This window comes from Rhinolophus ferrumequinum, chromosome 19 (assembly GCF_004115265.2).
Source record: "Rhinolophus ferrumequinum isolate MPI-CBG mRhiFer1 chromosome 19, mRhiFer1_v1.p, whole genome shotgun sequence".
In the NCBI taxonomy this organism is placed as follows: domain Eukaryota; kingdom Metazoa; phylum Chordata; class Mammalia; order Chiroptera; family Rhinolophidae; genus Rhinolophus; species Rhinolophus ferrumequinum.
This window is the reverse complement of record NC_046302.1, coordinates 16,334,342-16,349,365: the sequence shown is the minus strand read 5'-3', so window position 1 is coordinate 16,349,365 and position 15,024 is coordinate 16,334,342. Positions and strand designations below refer to the sequence as shown.

Here is a 15,024-nt window from a genome sequence, read left to right as displayed (position 1 = left end):
ACAGACTACGTATGTACTTGACAAACCCAAACTTACAAAAGGCCAGCATTTACTACAGTTTAGTGTAATAACCCATCTTTTGCATGCTTTCTTGTTCTTTTGATGAATTAAATTTAGACAGGAAACAAGAAACCTGATTGGAAAAACACCTGAACACTGTCTCTGTTAATCTCGGATTAACATTTTACTTTATAAAAAGATAAGGAATGTTTTGAAATTAGTATATCAATTTTCCATTACAAACCCAAACCTACAAAAGGAAAGCATTTGTTACAGTTTAGTTAGTGTAATAACCTTCTTCAGCTCATATAATATCTGACCTTGACATCTATTAAGAAATATGCACCAGAAAGCTACTTCTACCAAAAAAAAGTGTGACTGAAAATTTCTAGCCCCAATACAAATGTACAATTTAAGGGAGAGGAAAAAAGACAAGAAATCCTCTTTCCATCAATGCTTCTTATTCGTAAAGAAGTTGTCTTACAGGGAACAGGCTTGCTGTCAGTCAGCCTTAAATTCAAATTCAGTTCTACCCAAATCACTAGTCATATGACCTAGCAAATTATATATACTTTCTAATCCTGTTTCTTCGTGTATAATAAATATCTATCTCCTCCACGGTTTTTCTGTGTATTTTGGAAAGGCATTTCAAAGATTTAAGTTAACTTGATAATGCATATGAATGTGTGGCATAACACTTGTCAGAAAACAGGCTTTCTTCCTTCCTTACCCAATGCCTAAAAGGAGTAAATTAGTAGGAAACAGAAAAAAGGACACAAAAGGGAAAATTACAAATTCCATATTACATCCACTCCTCATTTTCCCAAGCCCTTTCTACTTTCCTCATTTTTGTTTCTCACTCCCTATCTTTTGAAGCTTTCCCACTCCTCACACTGTTCTACAGGGAGGCTTCAGAGTGCCTTAGCAAGCAAGTGGGAAAACCTAGGGAGGCTTCTGTGCTTAAAATTCAGCTTAACAGCAACGCCTCACTGGATGAGTCCTAGCATCTGAATATGAACTCACAACAGAGTGAGTTTTAAGTAGTGAGGAGTTGAGAAGGTGGGGAGAGAGGGTGATTAGCAAGACTATGGGTTCATTCACTATAATCACAGCATCTAGTAGGCTGAATATTTTATCTGTTCAACTCAGCAGATTTAAAAAAAGCAAACAAAACCTGAAAATCAATTAGAATACATTTACACTGAAATACTGTTAAACCTGTTAGATTTTTACACATAAACTCTAATGGGCTGTCTATAAATATAACCAAACAGGCTAACCTTACAGGAAAAACTTTTTCTGGAAAAAGATTTTGATTTTCAAACAAATGATTGGCAAACTTTGGGAACACAATCTACTTATAATTTTTGTTTTTATCAAATCTACTTTGCAAATCTTAAAAAGCAAACTATTTTCCAATTCCCATGCTTATTCTATTCTAAATATTAACTACATATGTTAAAGGAAAATACCCAGAAAAATTACTCTGCACTTTTGTCAATTAAAAAAGTGAAATGTTTTAATGTTAGTGGCTATTTTCCTGATACAATGTGGCAAAGTTGTCATCCAAATAGTCATGATTACTGTTAACCAACATCACAACTATCTGCTTCAATGAATATATTCTTACTTTTCTAATTTTTACGGCAAAATAAATCTGATTTTTTGTTTTTAAAGCCTTGCTTTCAAATTTCTCTTCTTATAGTAAAACTTCTATTTAGGTGTTGTGGAGCCTGTGTATATGAGTCACAAATACTTGTAATGAACTAATGTCTAGAAAAACATCAAATGAATTGAACCAGTTTACTTGAGGCTAAATCTGGTACAAAGGGATTTATTAAATTTTCACAGGCATCACAAACTAAAATCATCAAAAACCAGAGAAGTATTGTAATGTATTATCACACTGAAAAGATCTACAATCTACAAAATTTATAACAGCCTCATAATCATAGCCAGTTCCACCGAAGGTGCTTTCCTAAAAGGGAGCAGTCATGCTGCAATCATTTTCATAATATCAAAACTAGCATAGTATTTTTCACACCACATGTTTAATAAATGTCCACTTAATGAATGGAATAACACTGCATTTGCTTGAGAAAATTCAGCGCCAAGTTTATGGGTCAGTTTTTTACTGTAACTTTTACTTACCTGATATCTATTTTATTTCAAATTCTAGATTCTGAAATATTTTCTTAAATTTTTACCAGTATAAAAACTTCAACTGGGGCGACCGGTTGGCTCAGTGGTTGGAGCACAGTGCTCATAACACCAAGGTCGCCGGTTCAATTCCCATATGGGCCAGTGAGCTGCGCCCTCTACAACTAGACTGAAAACAACAACTTGACATGGAGCTAATGGTTCCTGGAAAAACATACTGTTCCCCAATATTCCCCAACAAAAATTAAAAACAAACAAAAAAACCCCTTCAACTGTAGTAGAACCACACATTTATTTTATTTATATAAGGATGAAACGGTATTAGAAACCAATTGGCTTAACTACCTCTTGTTTCAAATGGTGAAACTGAGGCCTAGGGATTTTACTGAATTGACTAAAGCCACATAGCTCTTCAGTGTCAGAAGTAAAATTAAAATATAGATGGTCTTCTACCATTTAGACTTTTCCTTATTACACCACATTGCCTTCTCTGCTTCTTTTCAAATGCCTGTTATTATTTTAAAAGTATCCTTATCTGTAAAATACTAATTGCATCAGACTAAAAGTTAGAAATCAATAAACTTGTTATGGAACAAATATAAGTATTAATACGCAGAAAAAGCCACCAACTTTCTCCACCCCACCTCAATTTCTACTTAATGCTAAAAAAACTGAAAATTATATTTAAAAATTAAATAAGTAACTAGCCTCTGTAATTAATTTTAGGAAACCTAGAGTTTACATATTGCTAGGAACAGAGGCTGAATGAAACCAGACAATCTTTAAGTTTCAGTGGCCAGGCCTTTCCTCAGTACTTCCTGTCTCCAACCCCCACCTCCAATAACCAGCAGACTTATCCTATGAACTATGCATTCTTGTACACACATTACGTCAAGAAAATCAGGACTTCTTTTTCTTTGGAATATATGAACATGAGTCATAATTATAATATTGTCAGTAATAACATGAGAGGATACCAAATGTATTTTAGAAAAATCTAGGATTTTTCTAAATATAGAAAGCATGGGCTTTCTATATTCACTAAAATAGTAAAATCATTTAAAAAAAATAAACTTTATTAAAGACTAGTGTAACCTCAACTACAAAGTTTCCAGTTCACGTTAGAAATATCAAAATGACCTTTAAATTCACAGTTGCAGATGTTTAAACAGTTTTATAAAATCATTTTCTAGAACAAAACTTTGAGAGTAAAAAAAAAAGTCTAAAAAAGTTGTTTTAACATTAGCTGATGAAAAAGCACTAAGCTAGTTTTAGAAAATTTTGGTAGCGGTGTTGTGTTGGAAGAAGTCTGTTATCCATAGAATCATATACATATGCAGAACCATATCCTTGTATACAATTCAAAAGTTATGAGGCATTTATTCTACTAGGAACTGTTCGTAAAGATTCATGTAAAAGAGTTCCTTGCCACTGTGAGCACTAGATCAAATATATCATAGTCATGAAAAGACATAATTATAATGCAAGGAGAAATGTGCTCTTAATTAGAGTTCTGTGGGAGCAGAAAGAGGGAGTCAATACACCAATGTCTTGCTAAGTATGTGCCATAACGACTGTGTACCCGTTAATGTTCAAGAGTACAGTCTTCCATACATCTCCCTTCCTTCTCATCATACAAGTTTGAGAGCTCCTTCTCCCAATATGCTCTATCCCCCATCCAAAATTAGCCAAACCCTGAACCACCAAGTTTCAAAGCCAGGATTAGTAAAAGGAATTGTTTCTGTAGATTTTCCAACAGTAGTGGTAAAAGAGAGGACAAGATGCTGTGCTCTTTGCTCGACATGTTTATAAACAACAACATTTCAGCAGCAGCATAAATTGTTTGTGGCATCTTCCAGTCTGGGGCTTGCCATATTTAGATGATACTGTATCTATGTTTGTTGATGTATATCTTTTCTCACACCCCAGGAATAAAGGAAGAACAGGGAAAAGAATCTAGCGTTCCTACTTGCAAAATTCAGACAGCCACAGAGAATGTGCCATATGCAGCTCGTTCTAGAAATGATCCCTCTTGAAGGTCTCCCATTTCCTGGGATAAAGTAGGGATTCCAAACAACTTGCTTGCTTATAAGCTCTCCTGCCACCCCCAAACAACAGTAAGAGCAGCAGCATTTCTAAGGGACACAGCTTAAAGCAGCATGGAGTAGATGCCACATGCTTCAGGGAACCTGCAGTAACATACTCGTACGAGATACACGCAAACAAGGAAAACCAAAGGGCATTGCTATCCAGGTCACAGAGGCTTATAACTCAGTCCCAAAGTACCTCATTGGTACCTTATCTTGTACTCTGTTTCCTGGAGTGAGATTCAAGGTCTTAAAGCATAACACCAGGTAAACCCAATCCAAACCAGGCTATGTTGCCATCAAATCTGCTAGTTCCAAGACAACAGTAGTGCTGCTGCAGCCAAGGATTCCTCGGCATACAGACATGTTAAAATGATATTGGCAGCAGGGCCGGCTCTTCCCTCTCACCCTCTGCTGTTACTATAGCTCCTTTTGCTAAATCTGCCTCTGAGTTGAGACAGGAGCTGGATGGTTCATAATCACCCAGCAGCTGCAGCTGAGCAATACTCAGCCTAATTGTGGCACTGGAGCAGCTGAGAGGAGAAAAGCGATGATACATACCCTGCCACAGCCGCACACAAACTGCCGTACACACTACCAATAAGATACCAAGGTACTTTAATAGGAACAGATTATTTCCTTTAAAGAAAGGCAGTTTTACTTCACTCTAGGAACTTGTCTTTGTATTACAGACCTGTTTGAATCTGAACTGAAGGTGACCTAAGCCATGTTGGGTTCTGAACAATGGAAGATCTTAACTAAAACTTCCTGTAAATATTCATGTTATAAAGCCAGTACCACAAACATCACCTTTATAACATGATTGAAAGTTCCTGTGATATAAGAATTTAGCAAAGATGTGATCTCTTCTTCAACTCTACATTAAAAAATGCAAAGCAATTAAAACAGCAAGCCATTACACAAAGCAAGTTAAGTAGCATAAAGCAATGATTCTCAGCATTTTCTAAACTCTTATGCCATATTGTCATTTGCTTTCTTTTGAAACAAAACACTCTCATTTTACGACACATCTTCATAAAACTTAAGTAAACAAAAACTTATTTTATGCGGAGAATTTCATTACCTCCTTAATAATATCAAAAGTAAGGCTGAAATTACTGATCTAAAGAATTACTGGTTCAGAAAATTGAAAATGGATAAAAGTCAAGACTTACTACCTTGGTGCCAGTTAATTTTGAGTTTTAACTGTCATGTTACATAATTTTCTGAAAAAAATAGGGTATATTTTATACTTGATGACAGAACAGTATCCATTACTTTAATAAACCTTTTGATTACCTTTTTGTCACTTACCATATAGAAGCTAAAGAGGATTTAAAGTTAGTAAAACCTGCTGTCTTCCCTCAAAATATTAACATTAACATGTTATTTATATGTCAAAATAGTTACATACACTAGCTGTTATGTGATAATTATGATATAGTAAGACTAATCCTGTTTGCAAAGGACAGCCCAGGCAGTATTCTTAAGTCAGTCACCAAATATTAAGTTCTTTATCCAAGCACCTTACATAGTACATTAAACACAAGCTTCTTTAAAAAAGAAAAAAAAGTTTTATGTAAACTGAAACACAGATACACAAAAGCACACAGAACAAATGTATGGCTTAATGATTTATACTAAAGCCAACACCCTTGCAACTACCATCAGGTTAAAAGAACTTTGCCACCACTTCAGAAGCCAGATAGATCCCTATCACAACTTCCTCCCTCCTCCCATCTCTTTATTTTTATAGAAATCACTTCCTTGCAGGTTTTTTTTTTTAATATAGTTTTATCACCCAAGTTCCTACATACCAGAACTTAGTATTGCTCTTTTAAATGTTTTGATATCAGGCTTTTTAGTATAATGCTAACAGAAACTAATAAATGATGCCTATACTGAACACTAGATTGAGAATTAAATATATTTATAAAGAAAAATCACATTAATAAACTATTTACTGTCTAAAAAGGTGCAAAGCTGAACTTTGTATAAAGAAATCTTACACCATGGGTTGGTAATATTTCACTTATAGTGAGTCACTGTTACTCTTTTAAAATATTTATTCCTTAAACATTACATACCTTGAAGATTTGCAAGGACATTGATTTTGCAGCTTGAGAATTTCCTGAATTAAAAAACTACTCAAACCATGTATTAATAATATACTTCAGCCATAAGACAAATTCCATCTATCCCAGGAAGATTAAGTCAAAGCTGTAATTTCACTTTCAGTTGAACAAAAAGGAGTCAAGTTTGTGGTTTGTGAAGTCAGCAAAAACATACTGTAAAATTAAAGCTATTATAACATTATGGTGGTTATAGTAGAGACATATTTTAAGAGCCCTTTTATCTTTTATTCTGGAAACATGGATATGAACTGTTTTGTATTCAGATCAAAGGCAACTTTTTTTTTTCTTTCAAATTTAGGACCCTATGAATTGTCAACCAGTATTCAAAATCTCCACTGAGGTTTAGCTAATGTCCAAAAATTAAAATATAATTTAACTTCCTTTTCTAAATGTCAAACGATGGCATGGGTTCTATATATTAGTAAAACAAATGTATGGCTTAATGAAATACAACTTTTTTACAGATACGAAAATCATATATGAGGTATACAAGATCCTTGGCCTCTAAGACAAGACACTCCTTCATTACCTGTCCATTCAAAACGTTTCCTGTCCACTGTGTGCCAAACACTGCACTAGTTAAAACATTAGATTTACCACATACTTGGCCTTAAATGCAGTCACATGTACACGTTTAGTAATACTTTCCTCAATGTGTAACTTAACTTTAGCAATTTAACAAGATGGTTTAAATATACTGAGAATTACCAAGCTACCTTTGGCACTGTAATCCTACAATTATAATGCACGAATATACTACAATCATATGCAGCACATGTGAAATCATCAATGTGAAAACACACACCAATGTAACATATACACATAACAACTGGCATGAGCATAAAGTTGTGATTCCACTAGAGACTTTTCATTTCTCTACCTTAATAATTTATAAATTGTTAGAGTGTTATTCCATGCCTTTTTCAATTACGCAGAAAATAATTCAACCAAATCCGAACCAATCCCACTCACTACAATACAAAAATCAGAGTAGTTCCTACATCGGACTTGATTTTCGAAGAGCTTCTTAAAACAACGCTGTCCCATAAAGCAAAAGCTGGAAGCAATTATCAAGTATAAAAACACATTTTAAAACAAAATTGTCTGTAATACAAGTGGACAGAGAACCCGAACCCATTGGGAGGCAGTGGCATAATACTGTAAAAGTGGATGGTGAATGCATATTTCCCAACCCCCAACACAAAACAAAGGAAAACTTGAACATGTTGTGGTTTTCAATCAAACCAAGTGAAGCGTGAGGCTCACCCACTCGTCCCACACACACACACACACACTCTCGGTCGCCTTCCCCGCACAGCAGACAACCGGCGTAAGTCGATACACTGACCCCCAATCTATGGACAGAAAGGGAACGCTGCCCTCGCCTTTTACTTTGGGGAACGAGCCAAAATAAACCTCGCCCCCGCCTCGCCAGGTGGCCCACAAGACCTTACGGACGCGGGTGGGGTGGGGGGGAGGTGTCCCAACGATCCTAGTACCTTAAGTCGGACTTGGGCGGGACCGGGAAGGACTGGACGGGGCGGAGACCGAGTCAGGGGGCGAGCAGGTAGCGCCGGGAAGAAGACACGCCCGCCCGGCAAGCCGGGCCGGGGGATGGGAGAACTTTTTCCCCAACTTCCCGACTCGGAGCCGGCGGGGGCGGGGAGCGGCGGCGCCTCCAGGGGCGGGCGGGCGCCTGGGCCTAGCGCTGCCCCGCCGGGGTCGGCCGCCTCCACTCGCGGTGCGCCGCGGGGTCCGTACCTGCCCTCGAGTCGCGCTCACATGGGTCGCTGCTGCTGCGGCGCGGGGTGGTGGGGGGCGGAGGCGAGGCCCTCAGGGCCCTCTCCCTCCTTCCACCTCCTCGTCCCGGGAGCCCCGCGCCAGCGACGACTGTACAGCCGGCCCCTAACTCGTTACTTCAGGAGGAGGGAATTCCCGGGCTCCCCCACCCCTCGGCCTCACTCCGCACCTCCCCACCGCTGCGCGCCCGCCCTCACTCCTGGCTCCGCCCCTCCACGCGGGGGCGGGGGCGGGGGCAGGGGCTGCGGCTACCTGCGCGCGCTGCCAGCCGGCTCACCGGAACCGGCGCCGCGCCCACCCGGGCTCGAGAGCCCCCAGCCTTCCTGCGCCGGCGCGCGCCGCCCGGGGCTGCGGACCACCCCTGTCGCGGTCCCCCTAGGTGGCAAGTTCGAGGCACTTATCCCGACCCAACATGGCGGCGGGGTCCGGGGCGGATTCCCGAGGTGGCGTAGGCTGAGGGGGCGTGAAGAGAAGGCTCTGCTGCACGCGGAGAGCCGGCCCACAGCGCCCCTCCCCACCCTGCGGACCCTGCAGCCGCCGACCGGGCTGCGGCAGGAGATGAAGCTGGGGGCGCAGATTCCGCCCCCTACGCCTTTATCTTTTCTCTTCCACCCGCTCTCTGTAGTGCGGAGGGCTTTGTGGCTTTGTTTGTTTTTGTGGGGGAGGACAGGGTTGAGTTATTTTGGTTGGCTGTTTGCTTCTCAGTACTATGCTTCCTCACCCATTGTCGTTGATAGTAAAACCTCCGCACAGCTGCAGGAGCCAGGGGTGCGTTACTAACACCCTCATCACAAGCCTGATCGCCGTCCAAAAACGCTCGCGTCTGGCCGCCTTCCGAGTCTGTCCCAGCCCAGGAGCTTCCTGTTGACTGTAGGTCGAACCAGCCTTGTCTGTAGAGGGAAGCCGAGTTTTGTTGGCGACTTTCCCAATGATGGTGGCTTTGACTTATCTTGGGACAGAGTATTTTTACACGACCCTGGCAACATCCCAGGGAGGGACCTGAGACAAGTATTATTCTGTTTGACAGCTATGGAAACTGAGGCTGCGACCCTGAAAGTGGCGCAGCCACAACTAGAATCTTGCTGATCTGAATCCAAGCACCTTTCCTATTTTCCTTGTAGCCAGTCGCTGCAGAAGAGAGCAGGTCCAGAGGGGACTGGGATAAAGATGAGGGTTAGTCAAACGGGCTGAATATTGAGGCTTTTCTGCTGAAATCACTTCTGCCCAGTCACACTCTTAGATTAACTTCCTCTTTGTATTTTCTCTTTGGTGGGGCTATCAACTATTAGTGTGGGACTATTGGTTTCCTTTGTGGTTTTTAGCGAAATTCAGTCATCTTCCACAGATACGAAATAGTACAATCATGTGTCAGTTTTCTGGTATTCTAGGAACTCAGGAAATGCATATAAGGGTTTAAACAATGTTTTTCTTCAGCTCACCAAATGAATAGAAAGTTGGTATAGGCATTCACGTTAACAAAAAGGTACCCATAACAGGGAACAGTGGTTTATTTGATTTAGCTACTGAAACTTCATTTGCCATTGACTTTATTGTAGGCATTAAAATTTTCATGTAGATTTGTATTCAGCTTTTTTTAAACTAGAAAATAAGTTCCTTGGGCTGTTTCTAAACTTCTAAATTAAATATTTTTGTTGTTCTAAACTCTCAACCTCAAAAAATCAACTCTCAACTGCAAGTTTACCCAGTTTAAAGGGTAAAGTGGCTTTGAAGATGTTCTGTATGTAGTTTTTAAAGATGGGAGAGGGTGTCAAAATCTGTCATACATGATATAGGTTGTATTAACTTACTGAGTTTTCTTCTCTCCACCCTCATTTTGATTCTTTTTATTACCTCATTCTCTGTTTTCTTTTTTGGAATATTCATCATACAATCCCAAGCTTAAGTCTGTAAATAATCTGGAGACTTTTCAATCTTAGACTCAATGGCTCACTTATTTCCAGGAATATTTAAAAGACCATAAAGCAGAGAGCAAGAGCGAGAGCGAGAGACAGAGAGAGAGAATCTTTAAAGTCTCACTGAATTTGGTAGAATAGAAATTGTTTTTAAGTAAAAATCTGTTCATTCATGAACCGTATGAAAAAAAGCACATCCTTTTCCCTCGCACACAGCATAGAGGTTTGGGATTTTATGTGTTAAAGAGTGATAAGGGACCTAAATCTTGGATCCATGGGACATTCTTCTGGATGAAAAAGCTAGGGGAAAGCTTGAAACAAACAATGAATGAAATACGTTAAGTCCCTACACAAGTGAAATGCATCATGTATTTAAGTTTATTAATGGTTACAATTTCTTGAAAGTTTAAAAAATTTGGGGCATACTTTCTCTCACCCTGGAACATGTGATTTTGCCAGGAAATGATTGTGTTTGGGATAAACTTCTACCTACTGTCAGTAATCTGCTGCTGCTGCTTCCCTCACTGAGGCTGTGATGATGTTTTTCTCTTCCTGAAAAGCAGAAAGCCTGCAGTCTTACATAGGGTGCATGCACTGGTTTCTGCTCTCTAATAACCATCCCACTACCCCACCCCACCCCACCCCCAACATGCCTTCCATTGGATTTGTGCTAATGGCTCAAAGCCTGGATCTTTTCACTCCACTTAGTGTCTAACGTTGTCTGCACCACCATAGCCTTGCCTCCTCCACCAGGCTAAACTGCTCATAGGCCCAGTTAGGAAAAACATGAGAAGAATATGAGGGCCCCTCTAAGCAAAGATTTGGAGGATCAGGCAAAAGGAAAGTATTCATCCTTGACCATTAGGCTCATTGTGCTCAGGTTAGTGGAGAGGTGCAGCAACCCATCAATTTCTGAATTTTCCTGATGCCTTCATTGCCTCAGGGCTGGTCATTGTGTATTACAGATTTTACTCCCCTCAACGCAGCAAGGACTGTCTAAGACATCTAATTCATTGGATGTATAGGACACATCCTACAATGAATAGATGTAACAAATGCCAATGTTCATGAACTTGAGCAATGCCTGCCCATGCTTTTGCTCTGTTTTGTTACACTCTCTAGCTTCTAGCTTCTAGCTCCTACATGGCTACCTGGTCTACAATCTTAGAAGTCCACCTGTGCCTGGTGTGCCTCCCTAACTCTGGGACTAGTTTTTGGATGTCTAGTTTTTGCTATTGGAACCTACTTTTGGGTCATCTCTTGGTTCACTTCTGACTTCAGTTCTTTCTGATTTTCCTACAATTTGGTCCCATGCCTGTTATATATAGTAAAGTCCCTGTTTTCAGTTCTTCCTGGTGCCTATTTACCTACCCCTGGGTGGCCTTACCCATAACTTCAGACTTTCATACTCTCAACTTGGTTCCTCATTCTTCTGGGACAGCAGTTCCTAAGCTGGATGGTACCAGGCATCTTCTCGCATGCCCTTCACCTAGCAGAATATAGCATGCAGTGGACACCTTTTGAGGATGTCTGTTTAACCCAAGTTCCTCTTCTCTGAGAATCGATCCTCTACCAATCGCTCGATTGTAGCCCTATGGTCTGAGTACCAATACGCCCAGAAATTTTGAATTTTGAGGGAGTGACACAAAGGTGACTTGGAGATTATTCATGGTGGCTGTGGTAGCGTTGAAAGGCCAGTGGCAGAAGGTGAGTGTCCAGAATAGGGCAGTCCAGTAGTAGTAGGCAACAAGAGTTCCGTGTTGATGGAGCCTGCATCTAAGCCTACCATCCCTGTGGCAGAACCCGGACTTTGTCTAGCCTTCTTGGTTCCTGCCTGAGCCTGTTCCACCAATCTTCCTGTGTATTCTCTGAACTACCCCCATTAAATTCTTTTTCAGATTGAAACAAGTAGAGACTCTATTGTTTGCAATGAGAACCCTACTTAGTCTCTACTACTTGCCTGCACTGCTTACAGTAAACGCAGGTGATGTGAAGGCAGCATCTCCTGCCTCATGCACAGAGTGGGGGTGGGTATGGGATCGGGGGAGCCATTTTTCAGAGAGAGGATGAAACAATGCACAAAGCGGTGAATACAAGCAAGAAGCGGTGATACAGGATGGTAGGACCCCAATACTGGAACTCCAGTTGCCTTGAGCCATATGTAAGACCCTGAACTTAGAACACAGCTGGCCAATCAGTCCCTCCTGCCTTCTCAGGGAAGTCATTGTTTTTAGACCACAGCGTAGCACACTTTCTCCCAAATCACTAACTTAATCCTTAAAATTCTTAACAATGATTCAGGCAACAGCCACCTAAAATTGGTGTTAGATGTTGAAACCCATTTGGTATCTCAGCCCTATAACCTTGTTTTCACCCAAAACATATATTTGGAATTCCTGTAGCTATTACCAAGTGTTTAGCCTTTACTTTTCTGATATATTAAACTGATATGCGGTCATAATATGTCAGCATCTCTGACATTGAGTTTAAACACCACTAAAATTGCTACCAGATTGCTACTTCCTGGAAATCTTTACAACTGGGTTATGAAAAGTAGAACATAACTTTGCTTGAAGGCAAAATGTTAAAGTTAGAATGTTTACCTACATCAAAGGTTTAGACATCAGATCACGAAACAAACAGTTGGTATTAAAGAACTTTTTATTAGTAGATATTTTGCAAGCTAACATTGTGGCTGGGGATTAAAGAAATGTGTTTAGAATAAATCTATGCTTTTGAAAACCTGTTTTGTTCTCCTTTTTCAAGCTAAACCTTTTTATATTTTCAGTAGTATAGATCATTATTTTTCACATTTGAGTCTGAACAAATTAAAATCTGACCAGATCTTATTATGTGATGTAAACCATAATGTATTTAATCCTTTAGCAAAGTATATCTATGCTTCTTTAACTTGTATATAAACAGATCTTTTGATTGCTTGAAGTAGCTACCTAATTTTTCTTCTTTCTAAGGGAATAGCATATGCAACAGATATCTAACGTAAGATCCATGCTTTGACAAAACGTTTTAGGTTGTCTGAATGAATTAATGAGACTGGCAGTACAGATACTAGGATTGATAACAACAATGGCTGCCTTTTCTTGAGTCCTCACCATGTCCCAAGTGCTTTACCTACATCATTCACGGAATCCTCATAATTACCCTGGGGTTGGTGAGATTATCCGCATTTACAGATTGGATTCCTCAGGGCTTGGAGAGGTTAAGTACTGAAAGTCATTGTGATTACAGAAAAGAAATTATTTTTAAATATTATTTCAATGGCCATGTAAAATAGCGTTTATTTGTCCAAATTCTGGAATAATTGCAATTGATAAATTGTCTGTATCATCAGCAATATATAAACAAGAAATGTGGAATTCTACAAATTTATAGAAAATTCTTTATTTTATAATTTATATTCCCTAAGAAAGGGTTGCAGCAAACTTAAAAAGATGCATGAGATTAGACTAAAAAGAATAAATTCAATTCAGAAAAAACAGCAGGTATTAAAGGTAACACTTGACATCTATCAAGTCAATCTTCCAATGACACCTCCCCTAAACCATGGTCTTTAAAGAACCAAATATCTGAGAAATAACTATATGTGCAGCATAAATACCTTGGCAAATACGACACATCTAGATTAAGTCAATGTTAAGGTTTATATTTTAACCTGCCATGGCCAGGTAATTGTAATTAAACCTTCCATGGTAACCATAAATCAGTGATTAAATTCATTAAACAGTTAATAATAACCCAACACTAGGTAAGGTTATTTATATTTTTAAAATCAGCTTATTTATTCATTCATAAAACATTTATAAAATATCACCTGATAGATTATGTATATTTTAGTTTTTATTGTATTGAAGGGAATATGACTTTATTAACTGGAAAACGAAATTAATGGCAGGACACTTTCTTTGTTTTAAAATACAAGGAATGTAAAATACATTTTCAAAGATTTTATTGGGATTTTCTGTTCAGAGAAAAGGAATTAATATCTTACCAAATTAATGTTAGAATATAAATATATAGTTTTTCTTCTGGAAATTTAAATTACAAACTAATACAATCAATTATTACAGTTTATACTTATTTTTTTTCTTTTTGTTTTTACTTAAAAGAGCTATCTACTATTTTTTAAAAATTATCTTTTAGCTTAATTGTCATTATCATCATTTTCATTTCTTTCATTGGTTAACTAGTCTATAACCATTTCAAGTGATTTGAGTCTTGAGTTCTGGTCATTAATTAGCATGGGCCTATGTCCTTATAAATACTTGAAACCATGTTTACTAAAGAATCAACAACCATGCACTGAAGCATCAAGGTGTATACAATGACTCACACTTTAGAGGATGCTAGTTAAATAATCCAAATGTGACTAACTTTAAAGAAGAGATTTTTCTTTTGGAGGCCTAGTAATTTTGGCATAAAATTTTTAAAAATTGGCACTTATGTTTATTTTATGTAAAATTAATTCCAACAAGTTAAAATAGAAACAAAGCTAGAGACCAAGGAACGGATATTTTGAAAACCACAGACTGGAAATTTGGTTTATGTTATGGTGACAAACTTTTAAAATTAATTTGAACTCCTGTTCAGGAAAATATTTAGGTTCTCCTTAGACATCTTAAGGACCTATTGTCTAGTTGTGGATTTTCTTTGAAAGCCCTGAAACTAAAAAAAAAAAAAAAAAGTTTTCCTTTTGTAAAAGGCTTCAGAATAAATAACTTCTTTAAGATTTTTTTCTGGGGCAGACAGGTGGCTCAGTTGGTTAGAACGCGTGCTCTCAACCACAAGGTTTTTGCCGGAGTTAAACAACAGCGACTGGACTTGGAGCTGAGCTGCGCTCTCCACAACTAAGATTGAAAGGACAACAACTTGACTTGGAAAAAAAGTCCTGGAAGTACACACTGTTCCCCA

General features: G+C 38.8%; 1 protein-coding gene across 3 annotated transcripts in view; it reads right to left on the bottom strand.

Annotated features, from left to right (window-relative positions):
• The window catches only part of YES1 (YES proto-oncogene 1, Src family tyrosine kinase), a 69,458-nt gene extending 60,869 nt beyond the window's left edge, over positions 1 to 8,589 (bottom strand). The window contains exon 1 of one of the 3 annotated variants that reach the window (XM_033087673.1): positions 8,435 to 8,589. The gene's annotated coding sequence lies outside the window, so the exon portion shown is untranslated. Of the gene's footprint in view, positions 1 to 7,881; positions 8,034 to 8,143; positions 8,344 to 8,434 lie in introns of those variants that run through there. The other 2 variants (XM_033087672.1, XM_033087674.1) reach the window with 2 other exon arrangements.
• Positions 8,590 to 15,024: the final 6,435 nt, after the last annotated feature.